This window comes from Daucus carota, chromosome 9, assembly GCF_001625215.2.
Source record: "Daucus carota subsp. sativus chromosome 9, DH1 v3.0, whole genome shotgun sequence".
NCBI lineage: Eukaryota > Viridiplantae > Streptophyta > Magnoliopsida > Apiales > Apiaceae > Daucus > Daucus carota.
Window position 1 is genome coordinate 23,308,758 of NC_030389.2, and position 12,527 is coordinate 23,321,284.

General features: G+C 33.3%; 1 long non-coding RNA gene across 3 annotated transcripts; it reads right to left on the reverse strand.

Moving 5' to 3' along the window:
• Window positions 1-2,060: 2,060 nt before the first annotated feature.
• On the reverse strand, window positions 2,061-11,740 carry LOC135149124 (uncharacterized). 3 transcript variants are annotated; one of them, XR_010287247.1, is made up of 5 exons: window positions 11,534-11,740; window positions 9,562-9,756; window positions 5,191-8,704; window positions 3,219-3,413; window positions 2,061-2,361 (listed from the first exon to the last, which is right to left on the reverse strand). It is a non-coding gene; the product is annotated as an uncharacterized LOC135149124 (long non-coding RNA). The 3 variants fall into 3 exon arrangements; XR_010287248.1 differs by lacking the exon at window positions 9,562-9,756; XR_010287249.1 differs by lacking the exon at window positions 3,219-3,413.
• Between the last annotated feature and the right edge of the window lie 787 nt (window positions 11,741-12,527).

Here is a 12,527-nt window from a genome sequence, read left to right on the forward strand (position 1 = left end):
TGAGTGATTAAATATTTAATAAACTATTACTTCACTTTTCAAATAATTATATTAATTGTGTAATTTATTTATTAATTAATTCACTCTCGAATTAATTTAATTTATGAATTTATATGATTAATTTAATTAAGTGGATAATTCTCTATTAAATACAAACCACAAAATTACATTTTTAATCACCTAAATCAACTCAGCAAGACAATCTAAGATTGTCTTGCCGAGTAATTCAAACTGCCATGACAAATGGATTGCCTGACCGTTTGGTTATACTTCCAGCAAGGCAATACAATTTGTCCTACCGAGCAACAGCAAGACAAACTGTTTTGTCTTACCGTTTGCCAATGAACATCACTGCCAAGACAATTTTTCGTCTTACCGAAAGTTAATGGATGTCTGCATGACGAAACAGATTGTCCTACCGAAAAGTTTGTGTGGCTGCCAAGACAATTCCAAAGCCAAGACAATCTCAATTGTCCTGCCGAGTGTATGCTTTGTCTTACCCTTCCTGAATTGTCTTGCCCAAGCTAGTTTGTCTTGCCCTTCTTGTTTTGTCTTTCCAACACTTGTAATTGTCTTGTCTTTCCTTTGTCTTACAAGTACAAAGCTTTGCCTATATATATGGCTTAGTTTCTTCATTTGAAAGTGTTCATCACTTTGTAATTCAAAGCATTTGTAAAGCTTTCAAGTTGTTCGTAACTTGCTTGATCGTTATATCCACAGTTTTCTGTGCTTTGATAACCCGGTTGTTTTAATCACTAAATCTAGAATATACCCTGTCGAATTTATTCTATGAACTTTAGTGGACATTAAAACTGAACCATATTAATTATATAACGACTTAAAACATTGTTATATTAATTAATTATAATCTGATTATCAAGTCATATTCTAATCAGATTCACTTCCGCGATTATTTGGTATCGATTGTATTCAACCCCCCCCCCCTTTCTACAATCGTATCTGGACCTAACAATTTTTAATCAAACATCTCCACCAGAACTTGCACATCATACTTTCCATTTCTCTACAGAGAGTTAAAGGTATTAGGAACACACTCATAGCATAATTGGGTAAAGCTTGTGCCACCATTTTAATCAAAATTTCTTTATTCCCCCTTCGATAATAATTTCTTGTCCCATCCCTACATTCTATGTTGTAAGAGTTCCTTCAAATATCCCAGCAAAACTAATTTTTTCCTGCCCAAAATATTTGGAATTCCAAAATATTGAGTATTATCTCCAGCTTCTTGAAACTGTAAAATATCATACACTTCTGTTTTTACATTCGATCAGTATTGTGGCTAAAAACACTAATGACTTATCTATGTTAATTTTATGACCAGAGGCCTTCTAAAATTTATTTAGCATCTCAACAATATGATTTGAAGATTCAACATTAGCCTTATAGCAAATGTAACTGTCATCAGCCAAAAACAAATGCGACAATGGATGAGCTCCTCTAGCCATTTTTATGCGTTGAATATCATTCCTCCTCTTATTTCCCATATTAGGGACGTGAATTGTGATGCCCCCAAATCCACCCTTTCGCGAATCTGGGTCGTCATGATAACATCCTTTGAAAACAGAACTTATATAACATTAATATATTACAAGTCCGTACAGTGTATTCCATTCCACAAGTCCAGGGATGGAATACAACATCTTTTCCTCTTATTACAATTATTGTGCCATAAAATTCCCCTGGGCTTATTTTATAGTCCAATACAATATTTGGGCTTTATTTGGGTTGTGTGGTGAGGGATATTGGGCTTCCCCATGGCTGGGTGAACCCCCGAGATCATATAAGAAGGCTTATAAGCTTGCACTGGAGGCATAAGTGTGACAGCCCGAGAATCCGGGGGTCTGGATTCTGACGTCACCATATAAAACCCATTTTTAAACACTTTTGAAAACCTGTATTTTATTTTTTTTTCTTTTTAAAAGATAATGAAGATCAAAAGAATTTGAAACCTGAAAACATTTAATAAAATATTTGAATGAGAACATAAATCAAATGATTTCAAAACCTGAATTTCAAACTTGAAAGCCATAATAGGAGAATTTCAAGAGAACATTTAAACTTTAATAAATGATTCGAAAGAGAACATTTAAACCCCCTAAAAGCAACAGGATCGCATCCAGGTTACAGTATTGAAATTAGAATCTACCACTATTATTACACAACATCTCTTACCAACTCAGATCATCTTCGATAAGAAGAATCACTGTCAACTATTCCAGCTTGCACCAACCTCATCAACTTTCCTGATCACTCCTCGATCACTGGATCCTCAACTCTGTCTCCTCGCCTAGCATTAGCCTTACTCACAATCGCAATCAATCATCTCATCTTTAAGCCTTTCTGAAATGGTTAGAAAGGAATAGCAAAAGTGAGCAACAATGCTCAGCAAGTGGTAATAAACAATGAAAATTCTGAAATGATATAACAGAAGTTCACGAGTTCAAGATATAAAAGGATTCAACCTGAGTTCACAAGTTTAGGTATTGTATAAGAAAATCACAATACCTTGCAGCAATTGAATACTGAGGAATTCAATCTTTCCCAAAAGAATTATTGAATTGGACTATCACATTTTAATTAAAACCAAGGTTAGGCAGCTGATCAGTTCCGCACTAACCCCGAGCAGGCCCCGCCATGCTCTATCACTGGATCCAAGGCACTCATTGGCCTAACATGACCACGAATCTGGTCCACAGGTTTATATAAAAACAATAATCCAATTCTCTAATTCAATTCAAGAAGCCAATGTAAATTAACAGAACATCATCATAAATATCATCAATAACAGAATAATTCCAATTCAAACTTTGATAATAATTTATTCATAAATCATGATCCTTCATTTCATAAATTACAGTTCAGGAAATCCTCAACTATTCAGTATCCTCCATTATCGGCTAAGCAACTGAATTTAGCCTGCTAAACCAGCATGACAATGGCAGGTTGAATAATCAAGAAGATCCCAATTCATTCAAAGCTCCAACTATCACTGAGCAACACATGCTTCAATGACAATCTGAACTTCGAATTAATTAATAAAACGGAAATTCTTTAGAAACTTGAAGAATAGAAAGAATAGATCCGAACATATGCACTTTTAAATATAGAAAGGAAAGGTACGAATTCTTGCAACAGATACCAAAGGAATGGATCAGAATATTTGCAATATATTCAAGAGAAGGGTTTAGGATACTTGCCTTAAATCTGACTCCAGTTTCATAGCTCAACCTCATCTTTCCACTTTCACAATCTATCCATATCATAATTTCTAGACCATCTCTAGCTATACTCTATTCGCCACATCGCTTCGCTTACTCGATTCGTCCCTTATTCGCTTTGCAATACCATTTCGACTTCCTGATGACTTCGAGCGTACACGTCTCGTCTAAGTCCTTTACAAGAATAAGATAATACTATAGTCACTAAACAATATATCACATATACATATCACGTATATCGATACCCACTTATATACCCCTTTAAACTTATCACATATCACTTAACACGTAATCATGCTTGGACTCTATCATATAGTCAAGTCGTATTCCACATAACATATTACCAATCACTTATCATATGAATCCTATCGAAAATCCGACATCATCTCGTCTATTTATTAGACTATCCACCTGTTATCCTATCTCAATCAACAATCAACCAACCAAATCCAATCATTATAATCCATATCTTCTTATCCAATATCAATCAACTCACGACACTATGTCATCCAAATCTTTTATCACACCTGTATACTATCATGAATAAACATGTATATCACGTAATCATCAATTAATAGCAATCAAATAATATATAATCACATTGTGCACATTTAACAACAATTATTCACATTCTCGACTCCATCATATTATTATGTTATATCAAACTAGACTTTATAAGCTTCTGTCTCTCTTTCGTTTCACTTGATTCCGACTTACGGATCAAAAGTTATGCTCAAAACAGTTTTCTCACTCTCCTATCGCCACATAACACATCAAACAGATAGCATACAATATATTTCATATAAGGTCTCCCATCCCAATTGATATTAAATCAAGTCTTGGGTTTAAAATAATTTTTTCGGGAATTTTCTGGAATTTTTAAACATTTTTCGGAATTAAAATCGATAAAAGAATCACTTTTCGGATAAATAATCAAGTCCCAAATACTTGAAATTGGACTTGAAATCATTCATAAACAATAATAGAGCCTTGAAAATAATTTAGAAAAATATTTCAAAGCTCGAAACTATTTTTCGGAATTTTTAAATCAAAAAGGATAATTAAATCCAAATAATTAATCAATTAAAATCAATTAATAATTAATTAAAATAATTAATCAATTAATATTTAAATTAATTGACCAATTAAAATAATTAATTACTAATTAAAATTAATTAATAAACTAATTTAGATTTATTTTTGAATAAAGAAATAATTAAAAACTATTTTTGGAATTTAAAATAAATAATTAAAAACAATTTTTGAAAATTAAAATCAAAAGGTTTATTTTGTAAGTTTTTAAAACTTTCTAGCAAGGGTGTAAAGTGTAACTTTTGAGAAGTTTGATGGACTGTTTGCGAAAAACGAAAGTGCAGTGCTTGCACTTCATCATCTTCATAAGTTGGGTGGCCAAACGGCAATTTGCCGCCGGCCACCACTAACTTCGCCGGAAAACGATTTTCCGACGTCCTCCACTCACCATAAACTCCAGAATTCATGCCCACACTACAAGCGACACATCTACAAACTCAGAATCACCAAAAGCCATAAGAAATGGCCGCAAAAGCTTCGAAAAGAAGCTCGCCGCCGTTGAGTTTTAAAACTCCGGCGAGCCTCAATTAAACGTCCCACACTCAAACCAACACCACCACCGGATTCCTCTCTTCACACTCTTTCTAATGGTATAAACCATGCACACCCAGAATCAACAGAAAGGAAACCCCCAAATTTCAATTGAAAAGCTTCAAGAACATTCAAGAACACATCCAAATAATCAAACCCACTTTTCTAGATGTTTCCGAACTCGAAATTCAACATATAATATACCAAAACGACGAGAAAAACACGCTCTACATCATAGAACCATCAAAACAATCAAACAAGATCGTTTACAAAAATTCATCATTTAAATCATATAAATTCGAATTTTGAAAAATCAATATAAAATCACCTGACGAATCTGCACATAAACGGATGATTGTACTAGATTCTACGCGTCGATAGCTTCGTTTTGACTATTCATACGCCTCCATCGGATTCCAATAACACCTTCAAAACCTTGTTTGATTACGAAGAACACGAAGAACGCAGCTCGGTTTCTCTCGGTATTCGTGAACAGAAACTGGTGAAAATGATTTACGGTTGAAAATAAGCTCTAGAAAGGTCTATTTATATTTACAAATAATTGGTACTCATTTGGATCGTTTATGACATGAAAATACGATATTTACTAGCTTTATATAATAAAGCGGGGTCCAATCGGTACTGGTTTTTAAGATAATCATCAAAACGGGGCTTTTTAATCAGTCATTAGTATGCGGGTCCCACTGCAATTATTACAAGATAAGGATGAATCAAAATATCTAGTTTCACGTTTATCGAGACAACCAGATAATTATCAACAATTAAAATACCCGAAAAACTCCGCCGGACCGACTACGGGGAAAACCGTACTCCGGATCGAAAAAGTCAAAACACGAAAAGTGTCCGGAATATGCAAATTAGGCTAAAGGTGAGTTTTGTTGAAACTTCCGGGAAGAAAATTTGCTACCTCGTTACGAGTGGACGGTTTTACGGAAGTCAAATAATTAATAAATAAATATAAATATACACAATTAAATCCGTAAATCGATTATAAAATCATCTAACATTCCATAAATCGATATGAAAATTTCCAAATAAACTATATTTCATTCTGAGCATATAGAAATTGAAATCTCTCAAATACGAACACATATGAGCAGTCAACCCAATAAATCAGATAATATAAAATTCACAAAAATTCGTATATTAATCATATAATACTCATAACTAATCATCATTAATTAACCAACAAATCCACCAATACCACTTACTCACATCACACATATATTCACATAATAATCATCTAGAATTTTCGAAACAATATATGAAAATCAGTTTTAAAAATACAATTATTTATCAATAACACCATAACCCAGGGTTTAATATAAAATTTTGAAAACTCCTTAAACTGGAATAAAATATTAAATCTTATTCCTTCTTTTTAAGAAAATCATTTATAATATTAATAAAAATATTTTTAAAATCCGGGTTATTACAATCTACCCTCCTTACAGGGATTCCGTCCTCGGAATCAGAGAAAGGAAGAGGACGCATAATCAGTATAATCCATATTAATCCATAGAACAAGTATCATCACATAGCACTATTCACATAGTCAATTCACTTTTCAATTAAAGCCAACAACAATATTTAGACAAATAGATTTATAATAATCAAATCTAAATTTAATAATATGGGATATTACATTCTACCCCCCTTATAAGGATTCCGCCCTCGGAATCCGCAAAGAGAACTCAAACGTATCACTTTGAAGATTCCACTATACACTTCGTAATAACGTATCATCATTCATTTTGGATCGGCCTTGGCATACCTTTAACTTTAAAGAAATAACAAAAATCAGGCTTTCGCAACTGCAGAATTCATTTCCCAAGAATCAATCTTTTGGAAATTTCGGAGGAACAAGATATTTTCAAAATAGGTCACATTGGAATACAAGAATGACTGGGAGATCCATACGATCAAATGAACTTAATGTTGCGTGTCCATATTAGACACTACTAAAGGTTGTTAACCTTCTTGTAATCACAACACACACAAGTGATGGCGTCCCATCCAACTCCTATCACACAGACAGGTATACCTTGTGTCCCCTATAAATAGGGTTGTTCATCCCAATCAAATTGAAGAAATGTTAAGGAATATCAAAGAATATCAAGGAATATCAGAGATATCAAAGAACATCAAAGGATATCAAGGAAGATGAAAGGGTATCAAGGAATGTCAAGAAATGTCAAACAATATCAAGGAACATCACTATCTCTTCACAACAAACCTTTATCACACATCTTTGCTTTCCAACTCATACCAATAATCAATATCAATGTCACCTTAGAATTTGAGAAATTGAAAATCTCGTTTATCAAAATGATATCATAATAACTCACTGATGAAAAACATATAATCAAAAGAATCTTTAGTTGAAGAGAGGTACTGCCAAGGTCTTCTCAAATTACTGCTCTACTTCAAAAATCATCGTTCGTTGTATATCTCCTTTTCAGCCTTCTCGATAATTGATCGACGTTCAATCGTAATAGCGTCGTAAGATGTCATTGTTCGTAATAAGTCTGGCCCAAGTAGTTTACATTATTTCATCCCAATTGCCTTTGAAGTCCATAGCATGACATGTAACATATCTTCAATCGTTTGGATCGTCAACCTGTGGGTTATGGGCCCACCTTGATATCGTTTGAAGTCCCGATTAGCTTGAAGCGTCGTCGTCGAGGACTAACGTTCTAACTTACTCGCAGACATTACCTCTAATAGCTGGACTCAACTCCACATACTCTCTATCATTCACTTCTCACCTATCCACCTCTATCTATAAATCTCTCCTTCTGATTCAGTACAACTCATATCTTACACTAACTCTTCATATCTCACAAAACAATATACTTTTCCAAATATCCAACATGGTCAACATACTATGAACCATGCATCTTTATCATTCTCAAATCAATACAGTAGACCATTTTCAACTATGCAGTATAGTCAGAATAATCTGAACACTGCATTTTCACCATTTTCAACTCAATCATTCATTATCAAACTCTTCTATCTAGGTCTAATCTTGACCTTTCTCACAATAGTACCATTCTCGGTTACTCGATCGCTAGAAATGAAATGTCTAAACTTAGGAATCAAAATCTCTCTAAACCTATACACTCAACTTAATCGTCTAACTAGACTCTATTCTTCTCTCTCATCCTTAGACTATTCTTAGATAGTCTGGTCATACCTCTATATGAGGTCACACAACATTCCTCATCAATAGAACTTAAAACTATAATCTATATTCTAATTCAATAACTGATAACCTGTTGCTCTGATACCAACTGTGACAGCCCGAGAATCCGGGGGTCTGGATTCTGACGTCACCATATAAAACCCATTTTTAAACACTTTTGAAAACCTGTATTTTATTTTTTTTTCTTTTTAAAAGATAATGAAGATCAAAAGAATTTGAAACCTGAAAACATTTAATAAAATATTTGAATGAGAACATAAATCAAATGATTTCAAAACCTGAATTTCAAACTTGAAAGCCATAATAGGAGAATTTCAAGAGAACATTTAAACTTTAATAAATGATTCGAAAGAGAACATTTAAACCCCCTAAAAGCAACAGGATCGCATCCAGGTTACAGTATTGAAATTAGAATCTACCACTATTATTACACAACATCTCTTACCAACTCAGATCATCTTCGATAAGAAGAATCACTGTCAACTATTCCAGCTTGCACCAACCTCATCAACTTTCCTGATCACTCCTCGATCACTGGATCCTCAACTCTGTCTCCTCGCCTAGCATTAGCCTTACTCACAATCGCAATCAATCATCTCATCTTTAAGCCTTTCTGAAATGGTTAGAAAGGAATAGCAAAAGTGAGCAACAATGCTCAGCAAGTAGTAATAAACAATGAAAATTCTGAAATGATATAACAGAAGTTCACGAGTTCAAGATATAAAAGGATTCAACCTGAGTTCACAAGTTTAGGTATTGTATAAGAAAATCACAATACCTTGCAGCAATTGAATACTGAGGAATTCAATCTTTCCCAAAAGAATTATTGAATTGGACTATCACATTTTAATTAAAACCAAGGTTAGGCAGCTGATCAGTTCCGCACTAACCCCGAGCAGGCCCCGCCATGCTCTATCACTGGATCCAAGGCACTCATTGGCCTAACATGACCACGAATCTGGTCCACAGGTTTATATAAAAACAATAATCCAATTCTCTAATTCAATTCAAGAAGCCAATGTAAATTAACAGAACATCATCATAAATATCATCAATAACAGAATAATTCCAATTCAAACTTTGATAATAATTTATTCATAAATCATGATCCTTCATTTCATAAATTACAGTTCAGGAAATCCTCAACTATTCAGTATCCTCCATTATCGGCTAAGCAACTGAATTTAGCCTGCTAAACCAGCATGACAATGGCAGGTTGAATAATCAAGAAGATCCCAATTCATTCAAAGCTCCAACTATCACTGAGCAACACATGCTTCAATGACAATCTGAACTTCGAATTAATTAATAAAACGGAAATTCTTTAGAAACTTGAAGAATAGAAAGAATAGATCCGAACATATGCACTTTTAAATATAGAAAGGAAAGGTACGAATTCTTGCAACAGATACCAAAGGAATGGATCAGAATATTTGCAATATATTCAAGAGAAGGGTTTAGGATACTTGCCTTAAATCTGACTCCAGTTTCATAGCTCAACCTCATCTTTCCACTTTCACAATCTATCCATATCATAATTTCTAGACCATCTCTAGCTATACTCTATTCGCCACATCGCTTCGCTTACTCGATTCGTCCCTTATTCGCTTTGCAATACCATTTCGACTTCCTGATGACTTCGAGCGTACACGTCTCGTCTAAGTCCTTTACAAGAATAAGATAATACTATAGTCACTAAACAATATATCACATATACATATCACGTATATCGATACCCACTTATATACCCCTTTAAACTTATCACATATCACTTAACACGTAATCATGCTTGGACTCTATCATATAGTCAAGTCGTATTCCACATAACATATTACCAATCACTTATCATATGAATCCTATCGAAAATCCGACATCATCTCGTCTATTTATTAGACTATCCACCTGTTATCCTATCTCAATCAACAATCAACCAACCAAATCCAATCATTATAATCCATATCTTCTTATCCAATATCAATCAACTCACGACACTATGTCATCCAAATCTTTTATCACACCTGTATACTATCATGAATAAACATGTATATCACGTAATCATCAATTAATAGCAATCAAATAATATATAATCACATTGTGCACATTTAACAACAATTATTCACATTCTCGACTCCATCATATTATTATGTTATATCAAACTAGACTTTATAAGCTTCTGTCTCTCTTTCGTTTCACTTGATTCCGACTTACGGATCAAAAGTTATGCTCAAAACAATTTTCTCACTCTCCTATCGCCACATAACACATCAAACAGATAGCATACAATATATTTCATATAAGGTCTCCCATCCCAATTGATATTAAATCAAGTCTTGGGTTTAAAATAATTTTTTCGGGAATTTTCTGGAATTTTTAAACATTTTTCGGAATTAAAATCGATAAAAGAATCACTTTTCGGATAAATAATCAAGTCCCAAATACTTGAAATTGGACTTGAAATCATTCATAAACAATAATAGAGCCTTGAAAATAATTTAGAAAAATATTTCAAAGCTCGAAACTATTTTTCGGAATTTTTAAATCAAAAAGGATAATTAAATCCAAATAATTAATCAATTAAAATCAATTAATAATTAATTAAAATAATTAATCAATTAATATTTAAATTAATTGACCAATTAAAATAATTAATTACTAATTAAAATTAATTAATAAACTAATTTAGATTTATTTTTGAATAAAGAAATAATTAAAAACTATTTTTGGAATTTAAAATAAATAATTAAAAACAATTTTTGAAAATTAAAATCAAAAGGTTTATTTTGTAAGTTTTTAAAACTTTCTGGCAAGGGTGTAAAGTGTAACTTTTGAGAAGTTTGATGGACTGTTTGCGAAAAACGAAAGTGCAGTGCTTGCACTTCATCATCTTCATAAGTTGGGTGGCCAAACGGCAATTTGCCGCCGGCCACCACTAACTTCGCCGGAAAACGATTTTCCGACGTCCTCCACTCACCATAAACTCCAGAATTCATGCCCACACTACAAGCGACACATCTACAAACTCAGAATCACCAAAAGCCATAAGAAATGGCCGCAAAAGCTTCGAAAAGAAGCTCGCCGCCGTTGAGTTTTAAAACTCCGGCGAGCCTCAATTAAACGTCCCACACTCAAACCAACACCACCACCGGATTCCTCTCTTCACACTCTTTCTAATGGTATAAACCATGCACACCCAGAATCAACAGAAAGGAAACCCCCAAATTTCAATTGAAAAGCTTCAAGAACATTCAAGAACACATCCAAATAATCAAACCCACTTTTCTAGATGTTTCCGAACTCGAAATTCAACATATAATATACCAAAACGACGAGAAAAACACGCTCTACATCATAGAACCATCAAAACAATCAAACAAGATCGTTTACAAAAATTCATCATTTAAATCATATAAATTCGAATTTTGAAAAATCAATATAAAATCACCTGACCAATCTGCACATAAACGGATGATTGTACTAGATTCTACGCGTCGATAGCTTCGTTTTGACTATTCATACGCCTCCATCGGATTCCAATAACACCTTCAAAACCTTGTTTGATTACGAAGAACACGAAGAACGCAGCTCGGTTTCTCTCGGTATTCGTGAACAGAAACTGGTGAAAATGATTTACGGTTGAAAATAAGCTCTAGAAAGGTCTATTTATATTTATAAATAATTGGTACTCATTTGGATCGTTTATGACATGAAAATACGATATTTACTAGCTTTATATAATAAAGCGGGGTCCAATCGGTACTGGTTTTTAAGATAATCATCAAAACGGGGCTTTTTAATCAGTCATTAGTATGCGGGTCCCACTGCAATTATTACAAGATAAGGATGAATCAAAATATCTAGTTTCACGTTTATCGAGACAACCAGATAATTATCAACAATTAAAATACCCGAAAAACTCCGCCGGACCGACTACGGGGAAAACCGTACTCCGGATCGAAAAAGTCAAAACACGAAAAGTGTCCGGAATATGCAAATTAGGCTAAAGGTGAGTTTTGTTGAAACTTCCGGGAAGAAAATTTGCTACCTCGTTACGAGTGGACGGTTTTACGGAAGTCAAATAATTAATAAATAAATATAAATATACACAATTAAATCCGTAAATCGATTATAAAATCATCTAACATTCCATAAATCGATATGAAAATTTCCAAATAAACTATATTTCATTCTGAGCATATAGAAATTGAAATCTCTCAAATACGAACACATATGAGCAGTCAACCCAATAAATCAGATAATATAAAATTCACAAAAATTCGTATATTAATCATATAATACTCATAACTAATCATCATTAATTAACCAACAAATCCACCAATACCACTTACTCACATCACACATATATTCACATAATAATCATCTAGAATTTTCGAAACAATATATGAAAATCAGTTTTAAAAATACAATTATTTATCAAT